Source organism: Triticum dicoccoides, chromosome 7A (genome assembly GCF_002162155.2).
Source record: "Triticum dicoccoides isolate Atlit2015 ecotype Zavitan chromosome 7A, WEW_v2.0, whole genome shotgun sequence".
Lineage (NCBI taxonomy): Eukaryota > Viridiplantae > Streptophyta > Magnoliopsida > Poales > Poaceae > Triticum > Triticum dicoccoides.
Window position 1 is genome coordinate 620,616,445 of NC_041392.1, and position 18,676 is coordinate 620,635,120.

At 40.6% G+C, this 18,676-nt stretch overlaps 1 pseudogene; it reads left to right on the plus strand.

The window, feature by feature from the left end:
- The first annotated feature begins 2,006 nt into the window (after positions 1-2,006).
- On the plus strand, positions 2,007-7,884 carry LOC119333781 (annotated as a pseudogene).
- Positions 7,885-18,676: the final 10,792 nt, after the last annotated feature.

Below are 18,676 nucleotides of genomic sequence, written 5' to 3' on the forward strand. Positions count from 1 at the left end.
TTTTGTTTTCTGTTTTCATTCTTTCCTTTTTCTTATTTTTTTTCTATTTTAATTTTATTTCCCAAATTGTTTTAGTTTTGTAAAATATTCAATTAGCACCTAACCTAGTAACATTAACTATACCACTGCCACAACAACTTTGGCACCTAGCTAAAATAGTTTGGTATTTCATAAATTACAATAGGAGTATAATTAATTGTCTTTGATGCTGTTTTAAACACTTAGGGTATTTAATCATTTTATAAAGATGTTGTTCCTCCACCATAATTGATTATGATTTATTTCATACATTTTGAACATTTTTTGATTTGAAAATTGAAAAGTTTTAATGTTTGACTTTAATTGAAATTTGAATTTGGCTCGGATTTGAACTAACACGAGATTAGCAACAGTAATCGTGGTGACGTGGCATCATTACCAGAGGGTTACTGTAGCTTGATTATCCGGGCGTCACAGGCGGGCCGCATAATTTGCCCGCCCGTGTAGTCCATCTCGTAGCAATGGCGGGAGGTTAGTGGCGGGCGGCCCAAAAAGGCTCACTCGCCACTGCTGGGCTTTAGGCGCCTAGACATTCCTGTAGTAGTGGAAGTATGGTTTTCAACACCTTTTCCACTGCTAAAAGTTACTGCGGTGTTTGTAACTAAGTTGTTAGGTCTATGATGCGTATGTTACCATGCTATTTACACACAAGTTATCAGGGGTGTTCTTTCAACACCTTTTTTCCCTCTGGTCAAAGTTACCATGGTGTTTGTATGTAAGTTATCAGGTCTGCTGCATGTTAACTACCATGTGGTTTACAAAAAAGTTATTGCGGTATGTTTTAACAACTCTTTCTCTCGTGTAAATTACCGTGTTGTTTACACGGAAACTATCGATTATGTTATCAGGTGAAGGTTACCACTGTGTTCGTACGTAAATTATCAGGATTGCGGCGGATAAATTACCATGCTACTTACATAGTATTTACAGGGGTATATTTTCAACAAGTTATTTTTCCTAGGTAAATATTACCACGATGTTTGTATCTAAGTTATCAGATATGTGGTGCATAAATTACCATGCTATGTAATTATCATGGTTTGTTTTCAACAATTTTTCCTTGGGTCAATGTTACCACGATGTTGTACATAAGTTATCAGGTCAACGGTGCTTATATTATCATGATATTTACACAGAAGTTATCGAGGGATATTTTTTAGTATATTTTCTACAACTTTTTGCCCGGTCAAAGTTACCGCGGTGTTTTTGCGTAAAATATTAGGTCCATAGTGTGTATGCTATTTACATAGAAATTACCGGGGTTTTGTTTTCACTAACCTTTTTCCTGGATCAATAACTTTTTCAATCCGAAGGCAGCGCTCGGTTCACACAAGTATACAAAAAAAAATCTAATTAGCTTGAGGTGGGTAATTGGCAGCAATTTAGTTAGGTAGAGACCTCATGTACGAATCCTATGCACCATGCTATTTGCACAAGTGTTCATTTTTTTTTGATACGTGAAGGTACAAAAGAAAACTAAATTATATCCGCCGTCAAACCCGAGCAAGCCAAGTGGTTATTGAGTTCATGACTTACCTATAGGTATGAGGTTTGACTGCCGGCTCCACATGCTTGCGAGCAGGTCATAAAATCAGATTGAGGGAATGATGACTGAAAAAAGGAAACTTTCCCTTGTGAGGGATTGATGGCCGAAAAAGAAGGAAACTCCCTCGTGGGAATAATAGCCGAAAAAAAGAAAACTCCCTCGTGCGAGATGGCTGGAAAAAAGAAACCTGTCTTCCTAGACATACGTGAGCAGGCGGAAAAAAATGGGAGATGGACCTTGTGTGGGGCGTTCGATGCGCATTCAACGGTGAATGGACCGTTCGGACGTGTTGCAGAATTCCGAACGCTCAGAATTTAGATAATTCAATGGCATTGCGTGAGCATTATTATCACTAATCACCATCTCTCTCGCCCCACGAGCTAGGAGCTGATAGCCGAGAGGAGAGGGAGATCGATCAACCATGGACGTCACAGTCGACCGCACACGGGTGGCGCCGGAGATCGAGAAGGCTGTCGACAACATCGCCATGGAGTCGGACCATGCGCTGGCGCGCGAGCGGCAGTTGGAGCCCGTGCTGCCGTGGCAGGAGCAGTTGACGATCCAGGGAATGGTGGCAGCGCTGTTGATCGGGTTCATCTACACAGTCATCGTGATGAAGATCGCCCTCACCACCGGGCTGGTGCCCACGCTCAACGTCTCCACCGCGCTGGTGGCTTTCCTCGCGCTCCGCGGCTGGACCCGCGGGCTCGCCCGCCTCGGCATCTCGTCCCGCCCCTTCACCCGGCAGGAGAACACCGTAATACAGGCCTGCGACGATTCCTGCTACACCATCGCAAGTGGGTACGTCACGTTAGCCAGTAGTACACAACTACACATAACACCATCCATAAGTTCTTGTGCTGGTTCTTGATGAGTAGCTAGCGATTATTTTGTGCATGCGCTGCTGCTGTAGGTGGGGTTGGGTCGACATTGCTGGACCTCAACAAGAAGACGTACGAGCTTGCCGGGGAGTCGCCGGGCAACGTGCCCGGGAGCTACAAGGAGCCAGGCATTGGGTGGATGACGGGATTCCTTCTGGGTATCTGTTTTGGGGGCCTCCTCAGCCTCATTCCTCTCAGGATGATATCTATCATTCTTAAGAAGTTGCTCTCCACTTCTTACTATTCTCTCATTATGCACACTGTCCACGTCAACGGATTACCATGTCATTATTCGGTTTCCAAAATCATCCAATTAGTGTTATTCCCTAAGACTAGCTAGCCACAATGGGAGTAACTTCAGCAGTAATATCACGTCCAACTCAGCAAATTTGCTTATGTGGCAATGAGTTAATGAGAAGAGAGATAGTTTCAGTAATTTAGCTAGTTACTGTAACATCACATGTTCCAATGCAATATGAGTCTATAACCTAATAAATGAAGCTTTGCATGTTACCATACTTATGTTACTACCCATATGAAGATAGTAACATAAGTCTACGGATATGTGTATGTTATTAGTACTCCCTCCGTTCCATAATGTAGTGCCTATAGATTTTTGCAGAAGTCAAACATTACAAACTTTGACCATATTTATAGAAAAAAGTAGATACATCTAAAATACCAAATGTGCATCATTGGATACATCTTGAGTTATATTTTCAGAATTTACATGTTTGATATTCTAGATGTAGACAATTTTCTTTATACGCTTGGTCAAAGTTGACAAAGTTTGACTTTCATAAAAATCTATACGCACTATATTGTGGAATGGAGGGAGTATATGTTACTCTTCATTATGGCTAGTCTAAGGTCACGGCGCTGCATGCAAGTGTCCTTCTCACTAGGCATGCTCGATAAACCGCAATTAATATGTGCATGCAGTGATTCTAGCATCTCAGAAACTTCTCATGTTAGGCTGGTCATAGTGGGAGTAACATAGGTAGTAACATAGATGCCACATAAGCAAAAATGATTATGTGGCAAGTAGTTAATGAGGAGAGAGGCAAATAGAGTAACATAATATGTTACCATCACATAACGGTTTCCAATGCATAATGAGTCTACAAAGTAATAAATGAAGGCAACTATGTTACCACACCTATGACACTACCCACTATGAAGGTAGTAACATAGACTAGTAACATATGTATGTTACTAGTCTAAGTTACTCCCCACTATGACCAGCCTTAAATTCCTGGAAAGTACTACGTGCGTCTCCTTAATTAGTTTTTGGCATTAATTCAAAGAGGCAGGCAGCTAGACCAACGCATGCGGTCGTGTAATTTTGCGTGCGTGGGAACGTGGGTGGGTGATTGATCCAATTAAGGGCAGCAGTGATTCCGTTTCAGTTCCCTAAAAAAATCCCACCTGTTCTCCTCGTCTTCTCTCTCCATATATACCGCGCTGACGCGGATGATGCCTTCACGCGTTGTCACCATCGAAGAGCTGCTCACTGCTGCCGGCTCCAGGCCTCATGATCGTTTTCTTTATCTCTACTGCTCACGGAGCCCTGCAATCCCCGCCGTTGCAGGTACATGACGCCACCGCTCTCCTCCAAAATCACTTGTGCGAGAGGTGGGTGCTCTCCTTCCTCTCAATTTTCTCATATATATGAAAACGTAATTTTTGAGTTAGCTTGGTTTGACGCTCTGATTTGTGTGTTGTTTTCATAGTAGGAATCTCGTTTCCATCCCCAGCGACGTCCTCTACGGCAATCCGGCCAGTCTCTCTTCCCCAAACTCATTTCTAACTCAACTACCGCTGACACATATATCGAGATGCGATGGATCATTGATGTTTCTCCAATCTGGTTGTTTTTTTTATTGGAGGCACTAGATGATGAACATTTTTTCTTCCCTTTGTGTTCTTTAGGGTTGTGGAAAGAACAAACAGATGAAGCTACCATGTATTGTTCCCCAACAACTGTATCTCTCTGTCTCCCTCCCTCTCACACATGTTAATTTAGTACAAATTCGGTACTTTTATTGCTCTTTTCTGGTTGTTTTGTAGAATCACAACATGTGGCATATTGGGGTTCGTTTCAGGTAATTTGTTCCCTATGAGTAGTATTCCAATGTGAATTTTTTGGTATCTTTCTGTTACCTTTGTGATACAATTGTGTGATTGACATTGTTTTTCTTCCCAATACTGCAGGGGTCTACTGTTGTCACAACTGACAACAATCATCTACCTACATAAATGAAAAATAAATATGAAGCGACTTTTATGAACATACTTGCATTCTCCCTCTTATGAACATACTTGCATTCTCTCTCTTATGAACATACTTGCATTCTCTCTCAAATTTACGATAACTACTATAGATTTACTATACATGATTTTTTTATAGATAGAATATCAATATTTCATTGTTATGCTTCTAATAACAATCCAAACCACAGTTTTTTCTCGCAGAGAGATCAAGTATGGGCTTTTCTCATTGTCCTTAAATTTAATTGCTCTTTGTTTATCTTGCAAAAAAAATTGCTCATTGTTTGTTGGTAGTGTGTTAAATAATACTCTATTTAGTAAAATGGAGTGCACATGTTTCTATTAAGTAACGTGACATTTTGTATAGTTGGTTATCTTTCGCTCAATAAGTAGATCAAGGTGGAGAAGGCAAGATGATTACTATTCGGGCAAATTAGTATGAAGTATATATTTTTCTTCCTCCGATGCACTTCCAATAGACAACCAAATGATACTATCTTGAAATATATGTTACTTCTCTTAATGTTGGTGATGCATTCTTCTAATTTTGTAAATATGGAGAAATTCTACCATATATTAATTTGCATTACTTTTTATACCATTCAAAGCTTCAAATAGACATGTATTTATATTATTGTTTCCATTAATCTTTCTCACTCTATAAATCCTCCTACATACTGCTACAAATTCCCGTAGCAACGCGCGGGGTATCATCTAGTTAGTACAAATTAATCATCCTTTCTCCCTTTCGTTAATCATGTAGACTTGGGCTGGGTGAGCCTTAGGTTAATTATAGAGAGCATTTAATTTGGCGGAGACATATGATGGAGTAGTACAAGCAATCAATCAAGATTCAAGAGTAATACGTGGGTATTTTCGTCTTCGTGATGGACAATATTTTTTTGTTTTGAAATGTCGATGTGCACCTCTAATCTTTGCCTCTGACTTCAAACTTCCATGAGGGCGACGCCTAGCTAGAATTTGACCCGAAATGTATGAACCAAATTCGGTCACCATGACGGCACGGCCGGGTTCTCACCGCTTTTTCAACGCAATAATAGATTTGATGATGTTTGCTACTCTGGTTACAAGAGATATTGCAAGTCATGACATGTGTATCATGTTCTGAATACAACAATTGAATAATTGTTTTAGACTTCGGACTCAAGATTCATGGTCCATTTGTTTGAATACAAGTTTAAAGAGGAATTTATACATTATGTGTTGGAAATCTTGTACAATTAATTTTTACCCATGTTTCTTTGCGACGCGATGATTTTGCAAAATGTATTCAGGTTTTGGCGGTCGACTACAAACTAACCTACCTAAGTGGGAGTGCAACTGATGTACTTATTAATGGGTTTCACACCCCCCCCCCCCCAAGGGAGACAAGAATGCAAAGTATGGATTATGTCACCTTTGTCATGCCCATTAGATAACATTACATTACATTGCCATTGATTAACTAAAACAATGATTCAAACAAGGTATGATGAATCATTATTTGATTTTTCATGACAGGAAACAAGTCAACGGGTTCCTAAAATACTTCGGGATCAACTTTATGTGGAGCTTCTTTCAAAGGTTCTACACTGGAGGCCCTGTTTGCGGTTTTGTCCAGTTCCCTACTTTTGGTCTCAAGGCTTGGAAACAAACTTATGCATTTTTCGTTTCTACAGTTTCACAATATGATATATCAATATTTTTTTTCTTACTCAACACTTCTGGGTGTGACAATGTCTTCTTTGACTTTAGCCTCACATATGTGGGTGCCGGAATGATTTGCTCACAGCTAGTGAACCTCTCCACTCTATTGGGTGCAGTTCTCTCATGGGGGATAATGTGGCCACTCATTACCAAACAAAAGGGGGTTTGGTACCCTGCAGATGTACCAGCAAGCAGCATGAAGAGCTTGTACGGTTACAAGGTAACATGCTTTTTTGTGTATGTTAGAAATTTGATAAATAATAGACATCACTTAAAGGGTTTCTGTCACCAGTATCAATCACTCACGTTACAGGCCTGCTTCTATGTAGCTCTGATAATTGGAGATGGCCCTTACAAATTCTTGAAAGTCACACTTGTAAAAGCCTATATCAAAGATTAAACCTCAATATTGTTACCAACAAAGGTGAGCAAAGCATACAATTTTTGTATTTTATCGTACTCATCTAACCTCATCGTCTAATGTGTAAAGTGAATGGACAAAATGCAGTGATAGATAAGGACGGTTGGGCTTCACTAGAGGAACTGCAGCGCAACGAGATCTTCAAGAGTGACAACATACCCTCTTGGATGGCATACATAGAGTATGCCTTGCTTAGCATCATCTCATGAATCATCACACCCCCAATGTTCTGGCAGATCAAGTGGTACTATGTGATAGTAGCCTATCTCGTTGCACCTATGCTCAGGTTCTCCAATTCCTATGGAGTGGGTCTCACTGACATCAACATGGCCTACAACTATGGCAAGATTGCCCTCTTCATCTTTGCGGCCTGGGCTGGCAAGAAAAATGGTGTAATTGTTGGCCTAGTTGGTGGTACGCTGGTAAAGCTGTTGGTCTTCATGTCTGCCGAGTTGATGCATGACTTGAAGACGAGTTATCTCACACCGACATCCCCACGATCCATGCTTGTTGCATAGGCCGTCGGGACAGGCATGGGCTGCATTATCTCACCCCTCACCTTCATGCTCTTCTACAAGGCATTTGATGTTGGTAACCCAGACGGATATTGGAAGGCGCCGTATGCACTAATATACCATTATATGGCAATTCTTGGTGTGGAAGGCTTCTCAGTTTTGCCCAAGCACCGCCTCTCAATCTCTGCTGGAATTTTTGCATTTGCGATGCTTCTGAGTATTGCAAGGGATATCCTACCACGTAGGTATGTCAAGTATGTGCCCCTGCCGATGGCAATGGTGGTGCCTTTCCTTGTATGTGGGAGCCTTGCCATTGACATGTGCATCGGGAGTTTGGTGGTATTTGTGTGGGAGAAGATGGACAAGAAGGATGCTACCATCCAAGTGCCTGCTGTTGCGTCCAGCTTGATTTGTGGGGATGGCATATGGGTATTCACGTCTTCACTACTTGCTCTTGCCAAGATTAACCCTCCGATCTGCATGAAGTTCACTCCTGCCAGCTAGAGAGTTTTCCCAGTCCCACCTTCTTGAAATATCTTTGGATTTTACTTTGTGGTGCAAGTGTTCCATGGCTGAAACCTTGTGGAGCACATTTTATGGTGTGTATGATTCTATGGCATTATATCTTTGTGGCTATCTTTATTTCTTACGATTTTATGTTGGTCATGCGCTTAAATTTTCAATGAAGAGTATCTACAGAGTTTTGTTATGAACTCTCTGATTGTAATTTTTTGCTACGCTAATGTTCTTTAGACGAAAGGTATAGTTTATTCACAAAGATATAAATGTGCACCTACACTTTTTGTGGAATTGGATGCATGCACACGATTAGGTGGAAATTTCATCGCAACAAAAATATTTGTGTGAAAATTGTACAACCACATCCTATGTCTGGAAATATTATTCCTCACTTATTTTCTAATTCACTCACCAATTGTTTGGCAAACTTCCCTGTCTTATATTCCAAGAATTGTGGGGATAAATTCCACATAATAGTATAAAGTTTACAACAGCTAGCAACAAGAAAAATAAAGATTGCAACCATTCTAGACAACACATGAATGGCTATAGGATATCGACCAACACATATTGAACTAGCAACTTCCCGAATCCACACGTGGACGTTGGGATGATAAACGTGTCCCCAAACAAACACCTCCACAGACAGAAGCCGATTGCGTCGCTGGCTCACTGTTTCGGTTGCCACTAGCTAGACTGGCGGAATGAATACCCTCTAGAGATCCTCGAGTCAGACAACCAAGTGGATCCGAGGATGCAGAGTCTTCTACCACCACAGAAGATCAATGAGCACATGCACCGTCATTCGAAGGAAATGATTTTGCGATTGGAGATCTCCACACAAGGAATCTTACAACACGAACAAACTAGCTACAACACCACAACTCCTCAAGACCGCATGATGGGCCTCTAAACTATAGGTTGGAGGTGGAGAAGGAACAAAGAGAATTACGTCACTCGCTAAGATTGCCCCCTGTCAACGCAACATAATGGCCAGTAAACATCGACAACGTGGGAGGGAACCAACGCCATGAATTGAGAATGGAAACACATGCCTTGCCCCCAACCCGTTGACAACCTCAAGAGATCGAACATGGAGCATAGAAAGATCAACGCCGGAGAAGATAAAGAAGAAATTCAAGGTAACTTAGATGAATGTGGGGGTATTTATTGAAGAAAAGAAGAAGACCACAATCTGCTAGAACAACTCCTAAATAAGGAGAAGAGACAACAAATCCAACAAGAACATAACAAGAGACATTATTAGGGATGGGGAATTGATACGTCTCCGTCGTATCTATAATTTTTGATTGTTCCATGCCAATATTCTACAACTTTCATATACTTTTGGCAACTTTTTATACTATTTTTGGGACTAACATATTGATCCAGTGCCCAGTGCCAGTTCCAGTTTGTTGCATGTTTTTTGTTTCGCAGAATATCCATATCAAACGGAGTCCAAATGGGATAAAAACTGACGGGTATTTTTTTGGAATATATATGATTTTTGGGAAGAAAAATCCACGCAAGATGGTGCCCGAGGGAGGCACAAGGCAGGGGGGCGTGCCCCACCCCCCTGGGCACGCCCCTGACCCTCGTGGCCACCCCATAAGGCGGTTGATGCCCTTCTTTCGCCGCAAGAAAGTTAATATCCGGATAGAGATCGTGTTAAAATTTCAGCCCAATCGAAGTTACGGATCTCCGGGAATATAAGAAACGGTGAAAGTGTAGAATCTGAGAACGCAGAAACAGAGAGAGACAGAGAGACAGATCCAATCTTGGAGGGGCTCTCACCCCTCCCACGCCATGGAGGCCATGGACCAGAGGGAAAACCCTTCTCCCATCTAGGGAGGAGGTCAAGGAAGAAGAAGAAGGAGGGGGGCTCTCTCCCCCTCGCTTCCGGTGGCGCCGGAGTGCCACCGGGGGCCATCATCATCACCGCAATCTTCACCAACAACTTCACCGCCATCATCACCAACTCTTTCCCCCTCTATGCAGAGGTGTAACCCCTCTTTTAGCCGATGTAATCTCTACTTAAACATGGTGCTCAATGCTATATATTATTTCCCAATGATGTATGGCTATCCTATGATGTTTGGGTAGATCCGTTTTGTCCTATGGGTTAATTGATGATCGTGGTTGGTTTGAGTTGCATGTTTTATTATTGGTGCTGTCCTATGGTGCTCTCCGTGTCGCGCAAGTGTGAGGGATTCCCGTTGTAGGGTTTGCAATATGTTCATGATTTCCTTATGGTGGGTGGCATGAGTGACAGAAGCACAGACCCGAGTAAGTGGGTTGTTTGCGCATGGGATAAAGAGGACTTGATACTTTAATGCTATGGTTGGGTTTTACCTTAATGATCTTTAGTAGTTGCGGATGCTTGCTAGAGTTCCAATCATAAGTGCATATGATCCAAGTATAGAAAGTATGTTAGCTTATGCCTCTCCCTCAAATAAAATTGCAATAGTGATTACCGGTCTAGTTATCGATTGCCTAGGGACAAATAACTTTCTCGTAACAAAAAGCTCTCTACTAAAACTAATTTAGTTGTGTCTTTATCTAAACAGCCCTTACTTTTATTTACACATTCTTTATTACCTTGCAAACCCATTCAACAACACCTACAAAGTACTTCTAGTTTCATACTTGTTCAAGGTAAAGCGAACGTCAAGCGTGCGTACAGTTGTATCGGTGGTCGATAGAACTTGAGGGAATATTTGTTCTACCTTTAGCTCCTCTTTGGGTTCGACACTCTTACTTATCGAAAGATGCTACAATTGATCCTCTATACTTGTGGGTTATCAAGATCTTTTTTTGGCGCCGTTGCCGGGGAGCCATAGCATGGGGTGAACATTCTAGTGTGTGCTTGTTTGCTTTATCACTAAGTAATTTTTATTTGATGTTCTTAGTTGTTCCTTATCTTTAGTTATGGATATGCAACACGAAATACCAAAAAAAATTAGGTGCACTTGCTGCTCATGGAGATGAGGAACCTCCTAAAACCCTCAATGCTCGTTATGTGACAGATATTATGTACTACTTTGATAATCCAGAGAAAACCCCATTCAATTTGGTAATGGGAGACACGTTGGATCAAAGTGAATACTTTAGGGAATTTCGCTTGACTCAAAAGGGGAAACTAATATGGGATCAAATTTATATGTTGAAATGGTATGCTAGGCAACTATGCTTGAGATATGAGTATACTTGTTGTTCTAGGATGAAGGCTCCACACCTTCCCTTTTTATGCAAATTTAATGATAATGAAACTTGGCTTCTTATGCTAGAGGTATATATGACTACTATGATGTGGAACAAATAGAAGAATTTGTTGCTTTTATGGGTGCTTATGAAATTGAATCTATGTTCAAAGAATATGAAAATCTTTATGATGCTGTCTACAGACCTGAAAATTTAGCTATCCTTAAATATTGTTATGAGAATTATGAATAGAATTCCGATATTGATGTGTTTATTGAGAAAGTCTCTGCTGTCCCAGAAGAGACTAATATTTTGTAGGAATCTATGGAAGAAGAAATTGATGGAACTATGAGCTCATTGGATGAAAAAGATGAGGAGCAGAGCGAAGAACAAAAGGAGGAAGAGCGGATTGATTACCCATGCCCACCTTGTAATGAGAGTAACTCTTCAACTCATATATTGTTTAATTTCTCTTCATGCTTACCGAAGGATGAATGCTATGATAATTGCTATGATCCCGTTGATTCTTTTGAAATATCCCTTTTTGATGATGCTTGCTATGCTTGTGGCCAAGATGCCAATATGAATTATGCTTATGGCGATGAACTTGCTATAGTTCCTTATGTTAAGCATGAAATTGTTGCTATTGCACCCACACATGATAGTCCTATTATCTTTTTGAATTCTCCAAACTACACTATATCGGAGAAGTATGTGCTTATTAAGGATTATATTGATGGGTTGCCTTTTACTACTACACATGATGATTTTGATAGATATAATATGCCTGTGCTTGCTGCTCCTACTTGCAATTATTATGAGAGAGGAACTATATCTCCACCTCTCTATGTTTCCAATACGATAAAATTGCAAGAAATTGTTTATACTATGCATTGGCCTTTACTATGTGTGCATGAATTGTTCTTTTATGACATGCCGATGCATAGGAAGAGAGTTAGACTTCATTGTTACATGATATATGTTACTTTGTGCTCACTACTAAATTACAAATCATTGTTAATTAAAATTGGCTTTGATATACCTTGGGATCCGGGTGGATTCACTACTTGAGCACTATATGCCTAGCTTAATGGCTTTAAAGAAAGCGCTGCCAGGGAGACAACCCAGAAGTTTTAGAGAGTCATTTATTTCTGTTGAGTGCTTACATATAGTTTAAAAATAACAAAAATAAAGAGGGGAACCCAAAACTTTTTCAAAAAGGAAAGTGAAAATGAGAGAGACAAGCATTGTTGAAGTGGGAGCTAGCCTTGAACTTTGTTCATGCTCACGGAAACTTTCTGAATCTTGATTACAGAAACTTTTCAACAAAAATAATTATCCCCTTGTACAATTCCATTGTATTATAAAAGTAATGTGCCAAGGTTTGCCTTTAGGATGTTTACTTTGCTTGTTGGTTTGTACGGTGCAGGAAAGAAACTTTGGCTGTAGCGCGCGATTTTAATTTTTTTACTGGAACATCAAATGGTTCTGATTCTTTTTGCACTGTCTTTATATACAAATTGTTTATTTTTCCTAATTTTGGTAGAATTTTTCAAGTATCATAAGTATGGTTAATGTTCTGATTATTACAGACTGTTCTGTTTTAGACAGATTCTGTTTTTGATGCATAGTTTGCTTGTTTTGATGAAACTATCAATTCCTATCAGTGGATTAAGCCATGTAAAAGCTATATTACAGTAGACACAATGCAAAAACAACATATGAATTGGTTTGCAACAGTGCTTAGAGTAGTGATTTGCTTTATTATTGAGTTTTCTGTTGAAGTTTTGTGTGGATGAAGCGTTCGATGATCGAGAAGGTCTCGATGTGAGAAGAAGAGAGGCAAGAGATCAAGCTTGGGGATGCCTGAGGCACCCCAAGTAAATATTCAAGGAGACTCAAGCGTCTAAGCTTGGGGATGCCCCGGAAGGCATCCCCTCTTTCTTCAACAAGTATCGGTATGTTTTCGGATTCATTTCATTCATGTGATATGTGCAGATCTTGGAGCGTCTTTTGCATTTGGTTTTCATTTTTCTTTTATGCACCATGCTGGTATGAGATAGTCCTTGGTTTATTTATAGAATGCTCTATGCACTTCACTTATATCTTTTGAGTATGGCTTTATAGAATGCTTCATGTGCTTCACTTATATCGTTTGAAGTTTGGATTGCCTGTTTCTCTTTACATAGAAAACCGTCATTTGTGGAATGCTCTTTTGCTTCACTTATATTTGTTAGAGCATGGGCATATCTTTTGTAGAAATAATTAAACTCTCTTGCTTCACTTATATCTATTTAGAGAGATGACAGGAACTGGTCATTGATAACCCAAAAGTATAGGGGATCGCAACAGCTTTCGAGGGTAGAGTACTCAACCCAAATTTATTGATTTGACACAAGGGGAGCCAAAGAATATTCTCAAGTATTAGCAGCTGAGTTGTCAATTCAATCACACCTAGAAACTTAGTATCTGCAGCAAAGTGTTTAGTAGCAAAGTAATATGATAGTGATGGTAACGGTAACAAAAGAGTAACGAAATCAAAGTAATGTTTTCGGTATTTTGTAGTGATTGTAACAATAGCAACGAGAAAGTAAATAAGCGTAAACCAGTATATGGGAAGCTCGTAGGCATTGGATCAATGATGGATAATTATGCCGGATGCGGTTCATCTTGTAACAGTCATAACACAGGGTGACACAGAACTAGCTCCAATTCGTCAATGTAATGTAGGCATGTATTCCGAATATAGTCATACGTGCTTATGGAAAAGAACTTGCATGACATCTTTGTCCTACCCAACCGTGGCAGCGGGGTCCTAATGGAAACTAAGGGATATTAAGGCCTCCTTTGAATAGAGAATCGGAACAAAGCATTAGTACATAGTGAATACATGAACTCCTCAAACTACGGCCATCACCGGTAAGTATCCCGATTATTGTCACTTCGGGGTTAACGGATCATAACACATAATAGGTGACTATAGACTTGCAAGATAGGATCTAGAACTCTCATATATTGATGAAAACATAATAGGTTCAGATCTGAAATCATGGCACTTGGGCCCTAGTGACAAGCATTAAGCATAGCAAAGTCATAGCAACATCAATCTCAGAACATAGTGGATACTAGGGATCAAACCCTAACAAAACTAACTCGATTACATGATAAATCTCGTCCAACCTATCACCGTCCAGCAAGCCTACGATGGAATTACTCACGCACGGTGGTGAGCATCATGAAATTGGTGATGGAGGATGGTTGATGATGACGACAACGACGAATCCCCCTCTCCTGAGCCCCGAACGGACTCCAGATCAGCCCTCCCGAGAGGTTTTAGGGCTTGGCGGCGGCTCTGTATCGTAAAATGCGACAATTTCTTCTCTCCTATTTTTTTCTCCCCGAAAGTAGTTACATAGAGTTGGAGTTGGAGTCAGGAGGTCTCCAGGGGGCCCACGAGGTAGGGGGCGCGCCCGGGGAGGCACCCTCGTGGCAAGGGTGTGGGGCCCCTGGTCTTCATCTTTGGCGAGGATTTTTATTATTTATTGTAAGATATTCCGTGGAGTTTCAGGTCATTCCGAGAACTTTTGTTTTCTGCACATAAAACAACATCATGGCAATCCTGCTGAAAACAGCGTCGGTCCGGGTTAGTTCCATTCAAATCATACAAGTTAGTGTCCAAAACAAGGGCAAAAGTGTTTGGAAAAGTAGATACGACGGAGACGTATCAACTCCCCCAAGCTTAAACCCTTGCTTGTCCTCAAGCAATTCAGTTGAAAAATTGAAAGAAATAAAGAAAAACTTTTACAAACTCTGTTTGCTCTTGTTGTTGTAAATATGTCAAGCTAGCATTCAAGTTTTCAGCAAAGATTATAACTAACCACATTTGCAATAATTCACGGGTCTCATGTTTACTCATATCAATAGCATAATCAACTAGCGAGTCATAATAATAAAACTCGGATGACAACACTTTCTCAAAACAATCATAATATGATATAACAGGGTGGTATCTCGCTAGCCCTTTCTGAGACCGCAAAACATAAATGCAGAGCACCTTTAAAGATCAAGGACTGACTAGACATTGTAATTCATGGTAAAAGAGATCCGATCATAGTCACACCCAATATAAATTAATAGTAATGAATGCAAATGACAGCGGTGCTCTCCAACTGGTGCTTTTTTAATAAGAGGGTGATGACTCAACATAAAATGTAAATAGATAGGCCCTTCGTAGAGGGAAGGAGGGATTTGTAGAGGTGCCAGAGCTCGGTTTTGAAATAGAGGTGAATAATATTTTGAGCGGTATACTTTCATTGTCAACATAACAACCAAGAGATGGCGATATCTTCTATGCTACACACATTATTGGCGGTTCCCCAACAGAATGGTAAAGTTTATACTCCCCCTCCACCAACAAACATCAATCCATGGCTTGCTCGAAACAACGAGTGCCTCCAACATACATCAGGTCCCAGGGGGAGTTTTGTTTGCAATTATTTTTGATTTAGTTTGCATAAAGCATGGGACTGGGCATCCCGGTGACCAGCCATTTATCTCGTGAGTGAGGAGCGGAGTCCACTCCTCTTGAGAATAACCCGCCTAACATGGAAGATACAGACAAGCCTAGTTGATACATGAGCTCGAGCATATAAAACAGGATATTTATTTGAAGGTTTAGAGTTTGGCACATACAAATTTACTTGGAACGGCAGGTAGATACCGCATATAGAAAGGTATAGTGGACTCATGTGGAATAACTTTGGGGTTTAAGGGATTGGATGCACAAGCAGTATTCCCTCTTAGTACAGGTGAAGGCTAGCAAAAGACTGCGAAGCGACCAACTAGAGAGCGACAACAGACATGTACATGCATTAAAATTAATAAACATTGGATGCAAGCATGAGTAGGATATAATCCACCATGAACATAAATATCGTGAAGGATATGTTGATTTGTTTCAACTACATGCGTGAACATGTGCCAAGTCAAGTCACTTAAATCATTCATAGGAGGATACCAGCCTATCATACCACATCATAACCATTTTAATAGCATGTTGGCACGCAAGGTAAACCATTATAACTCATAGCTAATCAAGCGTGGCACACGCAACTATGATCTCTAATTGTCATTGCAAACATGTTTATTCATAACAAGATGAATCAAGAACGATGAACTCATCACATTTACAAAAACAAAAGAGGTCGAGTTCATACCAGCTTTTCTCATCTCAGTCAGTCCATCATATATCATCATAATTGCCTTTCACTTGCACGACCGAACGATGTGAATAATAATAAGAGTGCACGTGCATTGGACTAAGCTGGAATCTGCGGGCATTCAATAAACAGGAGAAGACAAAGCAATATGGGCTCTTGGTTAAATCAACAATAATGCATATAAGAGCCACTTCAACAATTTAATCATGGTCTTCTCCTACTGACCCCCAAAGAAAGAAAGAAAATAAAACTATTTACACGGGAAAGATCCCAACAAGCAAAAGAAGAACAGGAAATATTTTTGGGTTTTCTTTTTAATTAATACTACAAGCATGGAAAGTAAATTAATTAAAAGCTACAACTAATTTTTTTTCTTAAGGTTTATTAAACACACAAGAAGAAAGCATAATAAGGAAAATAAACTAGCATGGATGATACAATGAAAAAGTATGAACACCGACATCTAGCAATGAGTGTGTGTGAACATAAATGTAATGTCGGTGAGAAATACGTTCTTCCCCAAGCTTAGGCTTTTGGCCTATGTTGGTCTATGGCCATGGCTGGCCTGTCTGATATCCATAATAATAGTTGGGGTCGTACTGCGATGAGGAAGAAGAAGGCTCCGATTGCCACTGGCTGGCAATCATCTCCGGATCCCACTGATAGTTAGACTGTCGTGAAGGGTCAAATTGTGGTTCCGGTAAGCGTGGATAGCCGTCAATGGAACAAGGTACTTGCCTACAGTCAAATCAAACAAAGAAGGAGCAGGCAAGGTAATAGTCTCAGGATGATGTTTATTAAAGAACAATTGATATTTAAGCTCTCCTGCCCTATTCTTAATAATAAAATCATGTGCCACCATGCTTTTATAATCTAGATAAACACGAGGCAGTACTTTTTCTTCCTTCTCAGCATGCCTAATAGGTATGTTAAAATGTGCAGCTAGGCGTGTAGCATAGATGCCTCCAAAGATGGGGCCCTTTGTATGGTTCAGACTTAACCATTTAGCAATAATACCGCCCATACTAAAAGTGTTATCAGTGTATAAACCGTGGAGAAGAATAATTATATCAGGGATACTAAGGTTTCCACAGTTTCCGCGTCCAATTAAGCAATGACTAGCAAATAATGCAAAGTAACATAAAACAGGAAAATGTATGCTAGTGATTCGTGCATCGGAAACCTTCCTAGTTTCTCCTACATTGATTGTATCAATAAACCCCTCCACATCATCATGATGTGGTTCTTCTGTCTTTCCCCCAAAAGGGACTAAACAAATCCGACAGAAATCATAAAGTGACATCTCCTTATGCTCATCATATAAATGAAACTCCACCGTAGGTGCTGAGTTCCTAGAATGAAAATGAAAGTTTTCCACAAAGGTATTTGTGAGTAAGAGATACTGATCGCATTGGTCGTGGAGGAAAGCGGTGAGGTCTGCATTATGAGCCAATTCATAAAAATCTTCATAAATCCCGGCTGCTCTCAAGAAATCCTCGGAAGGCCATTCACACGCCCGAACCTCCGTGGTGCGCGGCAAATTATACTTAGGCTTCGGTGCCTTCTCCTTCTAGCTTTGGCTCGATGAGTGATACGTCCATTTTGCATCATGCTTTTATATCGATATTTATTGCATTATGGACTATTATTTCACTTTCTATCACAATACTTATGGCTATTCTCTCTTATTTTACAAGGTTAACATAAGGAGGGAGAATGCAGGCAGCTGGAATTCTGGTCTGGAAAAGGAGCAAATATTAGAGACCTATTCTACGCAACTCCAAAAGTCCTGAAACTCCACGGAACGTCTTAAAAGAAATAAAGAAAAATCCACGCCAAAGATGAAGGCCAGGGGGCCCAAACCCTGCTCATAAGGGTGGGGGGCGCCCCCCCTAGGGCGCGCCCCCTACCTCGTGGGCCCCCTGGTGGCTCTCCGACGCCCATCTTCTCCTATATGAGGTCTTTCGATGAGAAAAAATAACAAGGAACTTTTCAGGACGAGACTCCGCCGCCACGAAGCGGAACCTTCGCGGATCCAATCTAGAGCTCCGGCAGAGCTGTTCTGCCGGGGATACTTCCCTCCGGGAGGGGGAAATCATCACCATCGTCATCACCAACGCTCCTCTCATCGGGAGAGGGCAATCTCCATCAACATCTTCACCAGCACCATCTCATCTCCAAACCCTAGTTCATCTCTTGTATCTAATTCTTGTCTCAAAGTCCGGGATTGGTGCTAGTAGGTTGCTAGTAGTATTGATTACTCCTTGTAGTTGATGCTAGTTGGTTTATTTGGTGGAATATCATATGTTCAGATCCTATATGCATATTATTACCCCTCTGGTTATGAACATGAATAT